General features: G+C 40.2%; 1 protein-coding gene across 5 annotated transcripts in view; it reads left to right on the forward strand.

Annotated features, from left to right (window-relative positions):
- Nucleotides 1–14,282, forward strand: part of kiaa1109 (KIAA1109 ortholog) — a 439,747-nt gene that overhangs the window by 4,021 nt on the left and 421,444 nt on the right. The gene's annotated exons all lie outside the window — the stretch shown is intronic.

The raw sequence follows: 14,282 nt of genomic DNA on the forward strand, positions 1-14,282 counted from the left end.
TCATAAACTTTTTTGTTTTTATTGACGCATGTAATTCCAGCATGTTGAAGTTCAATTTTATTGTCATTCAATCATACATGTGAATACAGCTAAATGAAACATCGTCCCCGTGGGGCCAAGGTAGAAAACTCAGTGCATATGGTCACACACAACATATATACCTTATGAACCAGCACATACAGTCACAAAATAAAAGTTATCAAAATAATAGAACTCATCCCTGAGTGGCATGGCCTGAAGCTTGACAGGTTGCCATAAAGTGCGAGATGCATTTTTATGTAAGACAGTACAGTATAATGTTACTGGCACTTATAAGCAGTAGTATAAATATGTGATACAGTAGCAATAAAAGGCGAAAAGTGACCAGTGCAGGATGAGAGTGTGTCTGTGAGTTTGGGAGTTGGGGGAGGTGGTGGCAGGGCATTCAGGCAGGGTGTACATGAGTGCTGGGTGGCAGCAGGGTGTTAAGATGTCTAAAAGCCTGGAGGAAGAAGTTCTGGGGCTTATTATGTGGAACCTTCTGCCTGATGGCAGGAGGTCAATGCGATTGTGGGAACATGGGAGGGCTCTTTGACAATTGGAGGCACTGTGTATGCAATGCTTCTGTTATATATCCTGAATAGGGGGAGGGAGAGAGACTCCAATAATGTTTATCAGCAGTCCTCACTATCCATTGCAGGATCTTGCGATCTAATGCATTGCAATTCCTGTACCAAACGGTGATGCAGTTGATCAGAATACTCGCGATGGTGCTGTGCTCCTACAGAACGTGGTGAGAACTGGGGTGGGGGACTGTGAGAGCTTTGCTTGCCACAATCTTCTCGGGGTGTGGAGGTTCTCCTGTGCTGTCTTGGCTAAAGAGAATGTGTTGAGAGACCATGTGAGATCGTCAGTAATGTGCACGCCATAAAACTTTGCCCTGACTACACAGAGATACTGTTGATGTGCAGTAGGGAGTGGTCAGCCTGCACTTTCCTGAAGTCCACAGTCACCTCTTTAGTCTTGTCCATGTTGAGACTCAGGTTGTCGTGTTTACAGTGGTCTGCAAGCTGCAATGTGTATCGAGGTCAAGGCAATGCAACCATCTTCAACCGCAAGATACCTCAGCCATCACGGGAGCTAGTCATCAGCAAATTAAATGTACTTTTTTGATATTTAAAAAAAAAACTGCTTTTAGTACAGAATAAAGCTCACGCTATAGGAACATACAACATCTCAGCTGTTCTCAAGACGAAGATGCTGAACTTAATGCATCTGCAGCTGAGGTTTTTCAGTGCAGCTACCATATTTATTTATGTGATATTTGTCCAGGAATGTTTTTTCCACATAGGCAGAACTCTAAAGTGCAAAACTGCTGACATATAATGAGGGACTGTACATTTTGAATTGCAAAACATACCTGTGTTTGCCATAGTTAAGTGATCCCACAATCAATAGATGAGACCAAAGCTGTGCAGTAATACCACATTTAACTGTGAATAGCGATGGATCGTTAAATAAATGTAGAAGGACTACAAACATCTCTACTCTTTGCCCAAGCTCTCCTCTACAATCACTCTGAGCACTGGTGCCCCACAAGGCTGTGTACTCAGCCCCCTGCTGTACTCACTGTACACCTATGATTGTGTACCCAAGTTTTCATCAAACTCAATATATAAGTTTGCTGATGACACAACAATTGTAGGCCGTATCTCGGGTAATGATGAGTTTGAGTACAGAGAGGAAATTAAGAACCTGGTGGCATGGTGCGAAGACAGTAACCTATCCCTCAACGTCAACAAGACGAATAATTTGTTGTTGACTTCAGAAGGAGTAGGGGACCACACGACCCAATTTACATCGGTGGTGCGCAAGTGGAACAGATCAAAAGCTTTAAGTTCCTCGGGGTCAATATCACAAATGACCTGACTTGGTCCAACCAAGCAGAGTCCACTGCCAAGAAGGCCCACCAGCACCTTTACTTCCTGAGAAAACTAAAGAAATTTGTCCTGTCCCCTAAAACCCTCACTAATTTCTATAAAAGAGAGCATTCTTCTAGGGTGCATCACAACCTGATATGGAAATTGTCCTGTCCAAGGCTGGAAGAAGCTGCAGAAGATCGTGAACACGGCGCAGCACATCACACAAACCAATCGTACGTCCGTGGACTCACTTTACACCGCACGCTGTCGGAGCAGTGCTGCCAGGATAATCAAGGGCACGACCCACCCAGCCAACAGACTTTTTGTCCCTCTTCCCTCCGGGAGAAGGTTCAGGAGCTTGAAGTCTCATACGGCCAGATTTGGGAACAGCTTCTTTCCAACTGTGATAAGACTGCTGAACGGATCCTGACCCAGATCTGGGCCGTACCCTCCAAATATCCGGACCTGCCTCTTGGTTTTTTTGCACTACCTTACTTCCCATTTTTCTATTTTCTATTTATGATTTATAATTTATATTTTTAATAATTACTAATTTTATTTTTAATATCTTTAATATTTAATATTTGTAATCAAGGGAGTGTGAAGCGCAGAATCAAATATCGCTGTGATGATTGTACGTTGTAGTACCAATTGTTTGGCGACAATAAAGTATAAAGTATATGGAGGTTGGTGTATGACTGCCAAAGGGCTCAGGCATTTATGGCCACCACTTATAGGCACTCCTCTGTTTTTCTGGATGTTTGCAAAGAAAAAGAATTTCTGGATGTATATTGTAGGTCCCCTGCAGACAGAAACAGGTGAATTGATTTTGGGGAGCAAGGACATGGCAGACCAATTGAATAATTACTTTGGTTCTGTCTTCACTAAGGAGGACACAAATAATCTTCCAGAAATAGTAAGGGACAGAGGGTCCAGTGAGATGGAGGAACTGAGTGAAATACATGTTAGTAGGGAAGTGGTGTTAGGTAAATTGAAGGGATTGAAGGCAGATAAATTCCCAGGGCCAGATGGTCTGCATCCTAGGGTGCTTAAGGAAGTAGCCCAAGAAATAGTGGATGCATTAGTGATAATTTTTCAAAACTCATTAGATTCTGGACTAGTTCCTGAGGATTGGAGGGTGGCTAATGTAACCCCAATTTTTAAAAAAGGAGGGAGAGAGAAACCGGGGAATTATAGACCGGTTAGCCTAACGTCGGTGGTGGGGAAACTGCTGGAGTCAGTTATCAAGGATGTGATAACAGCACATTTGGAAAGCGGAGAAATGATCGGACAAAGTCAGCATGGATTTGTGAAAGGAAAATCATGTCTGACGAATCTCATAGAATTTTTTGAGGATGTAACTAGTAGAGTAGATAGGGGAGAACCAGTGGATGTGGTATATTTGGATTTTCAAAAGGCTTTTGACAAGGTCCCACATAGGAGATTAGTGTGCAAACTTAAAGCACATGGTATTGGGGCTAAGGTATTGGTGTGGGTGGAGAATTGGTTAGCAGACAGGAAGCAAAGAGTGGGAATAAACGGGACCTTTTCAGAATGGCAGGCGGTGACTAGTGGGGTACTGCAAGGCTCAGTGCTGGGACCCCAGTTGTTTACAATATATATTAATGACTTGGATGAGGGAATTAGATGCAGCATCTCCAAGTTTGCGGATGACACGAAGCTGGGCGGCAGTGTTAGCAGTGAGGAGGATGCTAAGAGGATGCAGGGTGACTTGGATAGGTTGGGTGAGTGGGCAAACTCATGGCAGATGCAATTTAATGTGGATAAATGTGAAGTTATCCACTTTGGTGGCAAAAATAGGAAAACAGATTATTATCTGAATGGTGGCCGATTAGGAAAAGGGGAGGTGCAACGAGACCTGGGTGTCATTATACACCAGTCATTGAAGGTGGGCATGCAGGTACAGCAGGCGGTGAAAAAGGCGAATGGTATGCTGGCATTTATAGCGAGAGGATTCGAGTACAGGAGCAGGGAGGTACTACTGCAGTTGTACAAGGCCTTGGTGAGACCACACCTGGAGTATTGTGTGCAGTTTTGGTCCCCTAATCTGAGGAAAGACATCTTTGCCATAGAGGGAGTACAAAGAAGGTTCACCAGATTGATTTCTGGGATGGCAGGACTTTCATATGAAGAAAGACTGGATGAACTGGGCTTGTACTCATTGGAATTTAGAAGATTGAGGGGGGATCTGATTGAAACGTATAAGATCCTAAAGGGATTGGACAGGCTAGATGCAGGAAGATTGTTCCCGATGTTGGGGAGGTCCAGAACGAGGGGTCACAGTTTGAGGATAGAGGGGAAGCCTTTTAGGACCGAGATTAGGAAAAACTTCTTCACACAGAGAGTGGTGAATCTGTGGAATTCTCTGCCACAGCAAACTGTTGAGGCCAGTTCATTGGCTATGTTTAAGAGGGAGTTAGATATGGCCCTTGTGGCTACAGGGGTCAGGGGGTATGGAGGGAAGGCTGGGGCGGGGTTCTGAATTGGATGATCAGCCATGATCATAATAAATGGCGGTGCAGGCTCGAAGGGCCGAATGGCCTACTCCTGCACCTATTTTCTATGTTTCTATGTTTCTATGTATACATTTGTCTGATATTAAATGTACCTATTGAAATCTATTGAAATTCTAAGTGACTGACTCATCTGTCTTTTCCTGAGCTTATTGCCATCCCAGAAATCAGACTTCAGTCAATTAAATTAACTGAAATGCAAAATCCAAAAATGCATCAGACATAGCAAAGGATTTAGGACCAGAAATTTATGTGAACCGATCAGTGACTGTGTGTCATGCAAGCATCTCCTGAAACCTTTGTTTGTCACACTTCCCTACCTTCCCAAGGCTTTTCCACTTTCAGCAGTGTAGGATTCAGGAATCTGGAATATTTTTCAACCAGTGAGTGTAAGTTCAAAAACAATCGAGATGTTGCACGGCTTGTGACAAAACAACCTACCTAAGGTACATTCTCGCCATTATTGGGTGCCGAATCAGTGACTGTGAAGCTGTTTCACATCCATATTTCCCATCATAGATGCTGCCTGACTTGCTGAGTTTCTCCAGCATTTTGTGTGTGTTTTGCTCAAAATTTCTAGCATCTGCCGAATCTCTTGTATCTATGATTTGCTTCTTGACGGCTGTCTTCCTCCAGCAGCTCGTTTTTGTGCTTTAGATTCTAGCATCTGCAGTCTCTTGTGTTTCAGACCTACTAGTTTGCTATGTTCTCCTGAAGGTATGCCTACTTTGAAGAATTTCTCTTTTTTTTATTTGGGAGTTGTATGAGTTGTCTGTTTTGACTGCTTTTCGTCAACATTCTTGCCAAGACTTGATACCTGCATTTGTCACCCACCAGTGTCTGCCTGATCCCTCTTTCTTACTTTAATATGCTGGCCATCTTCCCTGATGTGAGCTCTTAACCTAAAATAATGAATAATGACCGTCCCATGACCTTCATGGATACTGCTTGACCAGCTGAGTTCCTACTGCACTTTTTTTTTGTGAAAGGTGATGTTTGACATTGACCTTTAATCACAACCATTGCTTAGTCAGTGCAGTCCAGACTCTGTTCCTTCTCTGTTGTAACACACACAAAATGCTGGAAGAACTCAGCAGGCCAGTCAGCATCAATGAGAAAGAGTTAACCCTTCATGAGTCCTGATGAAGAGTCTTGGCCCAAAACATTGACTGTTTACTCTTTTCCATCGATGCTACTGAGTTCCTCCAACATTTTGTGTGTATTACTTTGATTTTCAGCATCTGTAGATTTTCTTGCTTGCTGCTTCTGTTGTTTTGGTTTGGTTTCAATTATTAAAAACCTAGAATAGCGGTAGGTAATGGGAATGGTAGGACTTCCTATGTGGTTTATATCCAGGTGAAGTTTAGGTTTCTTTATTTTATTGTTTATATATGTTTCTCAGCTGAGGTTTTCCTCTTTGAAAAGGCTATATATTAGTGAACTGACCACTTTGTGATTTGACAAATAATAATAAAATTCTGAATGATATGGTGCTAATATATTAGGATATCATAAATTATGAGAAGCTTGCAACCAAATAATCATTACAATAAACTGATTCATACTATAATTTTACTATGATTACCATTGAGGTAAGAGCTAACAAGGAACAAAAACACTGGTTGTAGTAGATTACAGGGTGCCTAACACATTCAGAGCAAAATTAATGGAGGAATATTTTATGATAAAGGTGGTACAGTATTGAGAAGGAACTTCAATTTTCTTGTGGCACAAGAATATAAAATGGCAAAATTAATTTTAGAGATGAAGTCATAAAATGAGCTGAACTATTTTCTGAAACAATAGCTGTGGATCTACCCAAGCAATAGGGTATCTTGGTTTTTATGTCATCTGTTGGATTAATTAGTAATTTTCCTATGAATGATGATTGTGGGAAAAATCACCACAATGTAATATCTTTAATGTTTTATAGAGAGGCAGATTAGTTGATAAATAGTCATGAGCAAGTTTAATAATTGTTTAAGGCTGATAACTTTTATACAAATATATTAGGTAAAACAATGGCAACCATTTAAAGAAGTTGTAAAATTCTCAGTGGGCATAACTTATTTAGAAATACTAATAATGATAATACAGATATATCCCTCTATATTGCAAATTGAAGAATAGAACCAAAAGGGTAAACAAAATGGCAGTGAAATAGTTAACAGCACAAAAGAGGAAGTACTAGAGAAATGAAAGGAGCTAGATACAGACAAATCCATATCATGCTGGATTTCAAAGAGCTGAAATATAAACAAAAGCACAAAATGCTGCCAACACTCATAGGTCCAATTTCAATTTTCTAGCATATTCAATTTTTTTGATTTTCCAATTAAAGTTACTATGTTCATGATGCTCTTAAGTACTCAAGATTCTGGAACAGGATAAGCAAACTGGAAAGTAATAAACATACTGTAACACTTAATTAAGAGAAGTTGAAGTTACACTAAAGGAATTTTTTTTGACTGAGATGAACAAGATATGGACTTGAGACTATAATTCAAATTGAATTTTATTAAGTTCTTCAAAGATGTACAACAAACTTAAATGAGGTGGTATGTCTATAGTTAAGCCCAATAGCAATATCTCAATCTCTAAACTTCTCTAAGGTGCATCTTCAGTTCTTGCTATGTTGTGTTGACTAACTTTGTAAAGTCTATCAATCATATGCAGAGTATTCCTGATTTAATCATCTTCTCTGGGCTTGTGGTTTGGTACCTTGCCATGGCCAGCCAAGAATGGCTGCCGAAATAATTAGTTTGTCATTATTTTATTTGCTTCTCTGTGGCTTCCAGAAGGTTCAATATGCAGACCTTTCCTGAATGGTTATATCAACGTGTTCACTTCTCAGTTGAGTTTTCAAGTCTGTGGTTTCCCTACTTTCTTTTCTGACCTTGCACTCTGGCACAATTACATTAATCCTTGTAGCTGTCCTTTCCTAAGTGCCTTGAGGGAACAATACTTTGTGCAGTGCATTGTTCACTTGTACCTATTACTGAAGAATGACTAACAAAATTTATGTGCATAATTAAGTATCGGGTCCTTGCCCTAGGCTTACAGAAGAAACCAGAATGTGTAGACAAGTTTGATTAACATCTATTGCTGTCAAAATTCTGAAATTCATCATTTAAGGACAGTATAACAAAACACTTGGGGAAATATATGGTTAGGCAGTGTCTTCATATGTTTGTATTGGGAAAATGCTTTGATAAACTCTATGGAATTAATTTTGATGAAGTAGCCAGCAAGATAGATAAATTGCAATTAGGGTTGGGAGCTTGCACGGCAGTACAGTAGATTCTGGTTAATCAAGACACATCGGGACCTGTACATTTTGGCCCTATTAAGTGGCTGCCCGTTAGCTGAAGTTTCAGGGAAATAGTTTAAAAAAGTATCACAAAAAGACAAACTACGTAACAAATTTTGTATTTAAATGAAATACAGAACAAATTAGGACATTAGCAATATTACAAAACTGTATTAGTTCCAAATAGCTATTGAAGGAGGAATTCATCCAGTGGAAGGTGTTGTGTTCTTTTGACTGAATGTAAATGAACAAAATCAGTGCAGATAATAGACTGCCTTCATACAATACTTTTGATGATTGCATCCTTCAAATCTTCATTTTCGTTGTAACATTTGAGGTTGTCAATCCCTTCAAATTCTTCATCATTCCTAACTTGAAGTAGTAGATTGGTTTCATTTTCACTCCAGGCCGTTTCTGGCACCTCCAAGCCTGAATGTTTGAAACTGCAGTGAGCAAAACAGTTCTGAATTGACTTCCTGCTATTTTCTCACCAACTATCAGTGATTAAAAGCCACTGCTTTTTGAACACAAGCACACGCAACTGACGTGTTTTAAAAACAGTTCACTCTAAGCACAGTGTAGTGTCTAACAGCCACACAAGTGTACATGACTGATGCTAGTTAGAAGCAGTTTGGCACCAGTCTCCTATCTCAGGCAGTATATAGTGTCCCAAATAAACAACGGGAATTCCAGCTATGTTAAATGCTGTCCTGAGGGCCACGATAAAACCTTCAGCTTGTGCCTCTTGAGGTGGTCCATTGTGGATTTTGAGGTGTGTTTCAGATCATTATCCTGTTGTAGAAGCAATCCTCTTTTCGCCTTCAGCTTTTTTATAGATGGTGTGATGTTTGCGTCCAGAATTTGCTGGTATTTATTTGAATTCATTCTTCCCTCTACCAGTGTGCTTGTGTTGTAGCCTAAAGCATGATCGATCCACCCCCGTGCTTTAACAGTTGTAGAGGTGTTCTTTTCATGAAATTCTGCACCCTTTTTTCTCCAAACGTACCTTTGCTGATTGCGGCCAAAAAGTTCTATTTTAACTTCATCAGTCCACAGGACTTGTTTCCAAAATGCATCAGGCTTGTTTTGATGTTCCTTTGCAAACTTCTGACACTGAATTTTGTGGTGAGGATGCAGGAAAGGTTTTCTTCTGGTGACTCTTCCATGAAGGTCATATTTGTGCAGGTGTCACTGCACGGTAGAACAGTGCACCATCACTCCAGAGTCTGCTAAATCTTCCTGAAAGTCTTTTGCAGTAAAACAGGGGTTTTGATTTGCCTTTCTAGCAATCCTACGAGCAGTTCTCTCAGAAAGTCTTCTTGGTCATCCAGACCTCAACTTGACCTCCACCATTCCTGTTAACTGCCATTTCTTAATTAATTACTGAGGAAACGGCTACCTGAAAACACTTTGCTATCTTCTTATAGCCTTCTCCTACTTTGTGGGCATCATTTATTTAAATTTTCAGAGTGCTAGGCAGCTGCTTAGAGGAGCCCATGGCTGCTGATTGTTGGGACAAGGTTTGAGGAGTCAGGGTATTTGAAAATTGCATCACCTGGGCTTTCCTAACGATGATTGTGAACAAGCCATAGCACTAACAAGCTAATTAAGGTGTGAGACCTTGGTAAAAGTTATCTGAGAGCTTAAATCTCTTGGTGTGCCCAAACTTTGGCATGGTGCTGCTTTCCTTTTTTTCACTCTAAAATTGTGCAAAACAAAAATAATACACTAATCTTGCTTAAAATGTTGAAAAGAATGTTTCATCTTTAACTTTGACTTTTGGAGATCAGTTCATCTTCTACTCAACTATTCATAGTAACAGAAATTTTGACCAGGGGTGCCCAAACTTTTGCATGCTACTGTAGATGCCTTGGCAACAATATGATACCCCTTAGCAATGTCATCCGAAGTTCTCCTTAAACAATACCACTAACTTTGTAGTTTTTTGGATGTGGTGGTGAATGTTGAATGGAGTAATTTTAAATAAAAGAACATTGAGATAGTGTTTTACTTTAATAATTACTGGAGTCTGATCGAATTATTTGATAAACTGCCACTTCACACTGAGCTTTTGCCAATGAGGAGAATAATATCCTCACACTTGACCTTGTGTTTGGTGAATATGTAGGATACTTTATCATACATGTAGATATACAAGGCACAGTATATAATATACCACACTTTATATGGATTCCTCTTCCTGTGAATAAGTTCTTTTAATTTGCTTATATGTGTGAATGAAACGTATTGCTTTATTGAATAATCAATTCCAACTCCTATTCTGCATGTTTTCATGGCAGAACACCCAAAATGAAGGGAAGACCTTAAAATAGACATTATCACTAGAGAGCAAGTGCTAGGTAATCTACTGCAGTGGTCCCCAACCACCGGGCTGCAGACCGGTACCGGGCCACAAAGCATGTGCTACCGGGCCACGAGGAAACGATATGATTTGGCGATATGAAACTATATGAGTCAGCTGCACCTTTCCTCATTCCCTGTCACGCCCATTGTTGGAACGCAAGGTCATTACCCACATGTCATCCATGTCAGCGTGGGAGGAAGATCAACTTCTTAGGCTTAAAAAATGACGGTGGGCTGAAAAGTATGTTTGACATAACATCTCTGCCAGCATTCTAGATCAAAGTCAAGACTGAATATCCTGAGATAGCCACGAAAGCACTAAAAACGTTGCTTCCATTTCCAAGATCATATCTCTGCGAAGCGAGCTTTTTTTGCAATGAATGCAACGAAAACTAAATTGCGGAATAGACTGGACACAAGGAACCCTCTTCGAGTATCGCTGTCTCCCATCACCCCTCGATGGGACCGTCTTGTTGCAGGGAAACAAGCCCAGGGCTCCCACTGATTCAGCGGCATTGGTGTGTTGGTGTGTTGCAATGATTTTATATGTTCATACAGGGAAAATATGTGCTGTGTGTTTAATATTAAATTCGTTAGATAAACCCTGTTAGAAATGAAATTGAGTGTATTAGCCACTTATAAGTGACTTAGTTGACTTATCACCTATATTCCGGTCGTGATTAACACCCCCACTTCCCCCCCCCCTTCGGTTGGCCGGTCCACAAGAGTATTATCAATATTAAACCGGTCTGCGGTGCAAAAAAGGTTGGGGACCCCTGATCTACTGGAACTAAAGACTGACCTTGTCTGCATTACAGGAACTTAAAAGAAGTGGCTACAGAGCAAATCAGGAATATTTCATTCTGGAAATATCCTAACAGACTGGAATATCTCATCAGTATTTCTAGCACTTTGCTTTTATTTCAGGTTTCCACCATCTGCAGTTTATTGATTTTGTAAACAATTTTGAGATTAGGAAGTATTTGATTTTTTTTTAAAATGAGCTTCTGATGCACCATGCTGTGCTATTGTACATAAACCAGTATCTAATAATAATCATTTAAGTGATTAGATGGTAGTGCCCTTCAAAAATTGCATTGTAGATGGAAACTTTCTTAAAACCCTTTTTTATTTACCAAGACTTCCCTTTTCCCTTTTCCAGTTATTCGACTATTTCACACAGTGCGCTCAAACAGCACCTGGTGTTGGATAGATTCAATTAACAACAACCGTTAGGCCGTTTCATTTTATTTTTCTGAGATGCAACTTCTTTCTTGTCAATATATTATTACACAGATTAGTCTATTATTTTGGTTTTCAACCATATGACCACCAGTTGCATTAAGTTGTAGAGAAGCTCTTTGGATATTTGCACTAAATTTACCCAACAAGTGGAAGAGTTTCTGTTGGCCGGGAGGACACAAGACCTTGGCACTATGGCTTGGTCAGTTGTAATGTGAAAGAGGAGAGCATTAAAAAGAGCAATAGCTATTAGAGATTAGGAGATCAGATAAGAGTTTGTGACAATTAGAATTTAATCCAGAGGAGTTTGATGTAAAACATTGAGAAGGTGCAACAGAGCAAGAAAATATATATATTTTAAATAGATAAGTAGTTAGAATTGTGGAGGAACAGAGGAATCTTGAAGTGAATATCTGTGGATTCCTGGAAGTATTTAAATGGTAGATGAGGTGAGTGAAAGCTATATAGGATGCTTTTCTTCACTAGCCAAGCTGTAGAATACAAGAATAGATAGCTTGTTTTGGGCTCCTAAGTTACTTTTGGACATTGGTTTTAATATCATGTCCATTTACAGCACTAGGTTCTGTATTTTTGATTTCCTTTTTTTATTACTTTGATGTAATTTTGTATCCTTGATCTGCCTGGAAGGCATCCAAACAAGCTTTTTACTGTATCTGAGTGCATGTGACAGCAATAAATGAATCCATTTCTCAACATCACACTGCAGGAAGGATGTAATTGTACTGAAGTTGGTGCAGGGAAGAACTATGAGGATCTTGTAAGGACTGGGGAAATTTTACCAAGAGAGAAAAATTGGGTGGGGTAGGATTGCTCTTTACAGAGCAGAGGAGGCTGAGGAGAGGCTTAATTGAGGAGTAGAAACATTCAGGGCTGTTGAATTTGGAATTCCAGGATTTATACCAAGCAATGATGAAAGACCAAAGATATATTTCCAAATCAGAATTGAGTGTGACCTGAAGGGGAACCTTAAGGTTGTGGTTTTCTCCCATGCACTATGCTCTCATCCTCAGTGGCAGAGGTAAGTGAATTTGGAAGTCCAGGTGAATAACTGCAATGAGTTTTGTAGATGGTACATACTATGGTTACTGTGTACCAGTGCTAATGAAGGTTGAGGTGGCTCAGGGTGTGCTATTCAAGTTGGTTAGATGGTGTTGTACATGTGAGTTGGGGCTATGTTCATCCAGGGAAATGGAGAATTTTCCATCATTCTCTTGATTTGTGTGTTATAAATGGTGGAAAGGCATTGGAGCAGGTGGAAGTGAGTCAATTTTTCTTTTTTTTTGCAGGATTCTCCCCTGTACATATGCCTTTGGTATTGATACAAGTCCATAGGACATGGGAACAGAATTAGGCTATTCAGCCCATTAAGTCTGCTCTGCCATTCCATCATTGCCAATTTATTATCCCTCTCAAACCCCATTCTCCTGCCTTCTCTACATAATCTTTGATGCCTTGGCTAATCAACAACACCTCAATGTCCACTTTAAATATACCCAATGACGTGGCCTCCACAGCCATGTGTGGCATGAATTCCACAGATTCATCAATCTCTGGCTAAAGAAATTCCTCTTCATCTCTGGTCTAAAGGGATATTCTTCTATTCTGAGGCTGTATCCTCTTGTCCTAGACTGTTCCACTATAGGAAATTTCTTTCCCTGTCCACTCTATTTAAGCCTTTCAATATTCTTTAGGTTTCAATATGACTTGGCTAATTACTTTTTTAGTCAATGTCACCCCCCTCCCCCCCCCCAATGATGTTGACAATCATAGTCTATAGTGGTAGTAATGCCATTTGAAAGTTGAGAATACTTGGTTAGATTCTCTTTTATCTTAATGATTGTCATTGTCTGGCATCTTTGTGGCCTGGTTCCTAATTGTCATTTATCTGTTCAAATCTCGCTGCCTGAAACGTGGGTCTGCTTCATTTCCTGAGGAGTTGCAATTAGAATTGTGTAATCATCAATGAACATCCTCACATCTGATCTTTTATGGGGAGGGGGAAGTGAGTCACTGAGAATGGGCAGATCTGGGACACTACCCTGAGGAACTGCTGCAGTGGTATCCCTGGGTATGATTATTTCTGTTTTACCAGTACTCCATGATCATGCACTCAATCATATGCTGTCATGAAGTTCATGACTGTTACTCTCAGTCTGTCTTTGCAGCTCAGCTCTTTGTTTGTAACAAGACTGTGGTGCGGTTAGGAGCTGAGTGGTTTTGTGAAATACAGACTGGCTATTGCTACTCTATAGCATGGACTCTGGATGACATTGGTGATTGTAAATTGATTGGATTAACTAACCGAATCTGTCCTGCTTTTTGAGATCACAACAAATATGGGGAATTTCCAGGTTGTTGCAATCTTGTAACTGTACTGTGACAACTTGTCTGGGAGCAGAGCTGGTTTTGGAGAATAGGCTTTTACTATTATAGTTGGAAAGTTGTTAAGTCCCTTAGCCTTAGCTGTTTTCAGTGCTCGAATCTGTTTCTTATATTACGTGGAGTGAATTGAATTGGCTGATTTCTGTGAGGGTGGAAATTCCAGGAGGATGTTGAGATGGATCTTCAAAAACAGCAATTCTAATTGAAAGTGAAAATGTCATCCAACACTTGCATGCTGAGCCTGCTATCGCTGAGCTTTGGGATGTTCTTGAAGCCACCATCTCTTCCTGTTTAGCTGTTGAGATGTTATTCACAAGTGGTTGTGATAGGGCAATGAAGTTCTAACCTGATCCTTTTGTTGTGAGATGACTTGTCTTTGTCTGTTGTATGTGTCTGCAGTCTGTGGTGAAGTCTCACTGGCCTGTTATCTCATTTTAGTTGTACCTGGTGCTGCACTTTGCATGCCTTTCCACACCCCTCATTTGAATCAGGTTGGTTATCTGGCTTGATGTTAACAAAAGTGAGCCT

The sequence above is a fragment of the Mobula hypostoma genome, chromosome 4 (genome assembly GCF_963921235.1).
Source record: "Mobula hypostoma chromosome 4, sMobHyp1.1, whole genome shotgun sequence".
Classification (NCBI taxonomy): domain Eukaryota; kingdom Metazoa; phylum Chordata; class Chondrichthyes; order Myliobatiformes; family Myliobatidae; genus Mobula; species Mobula hypostoma.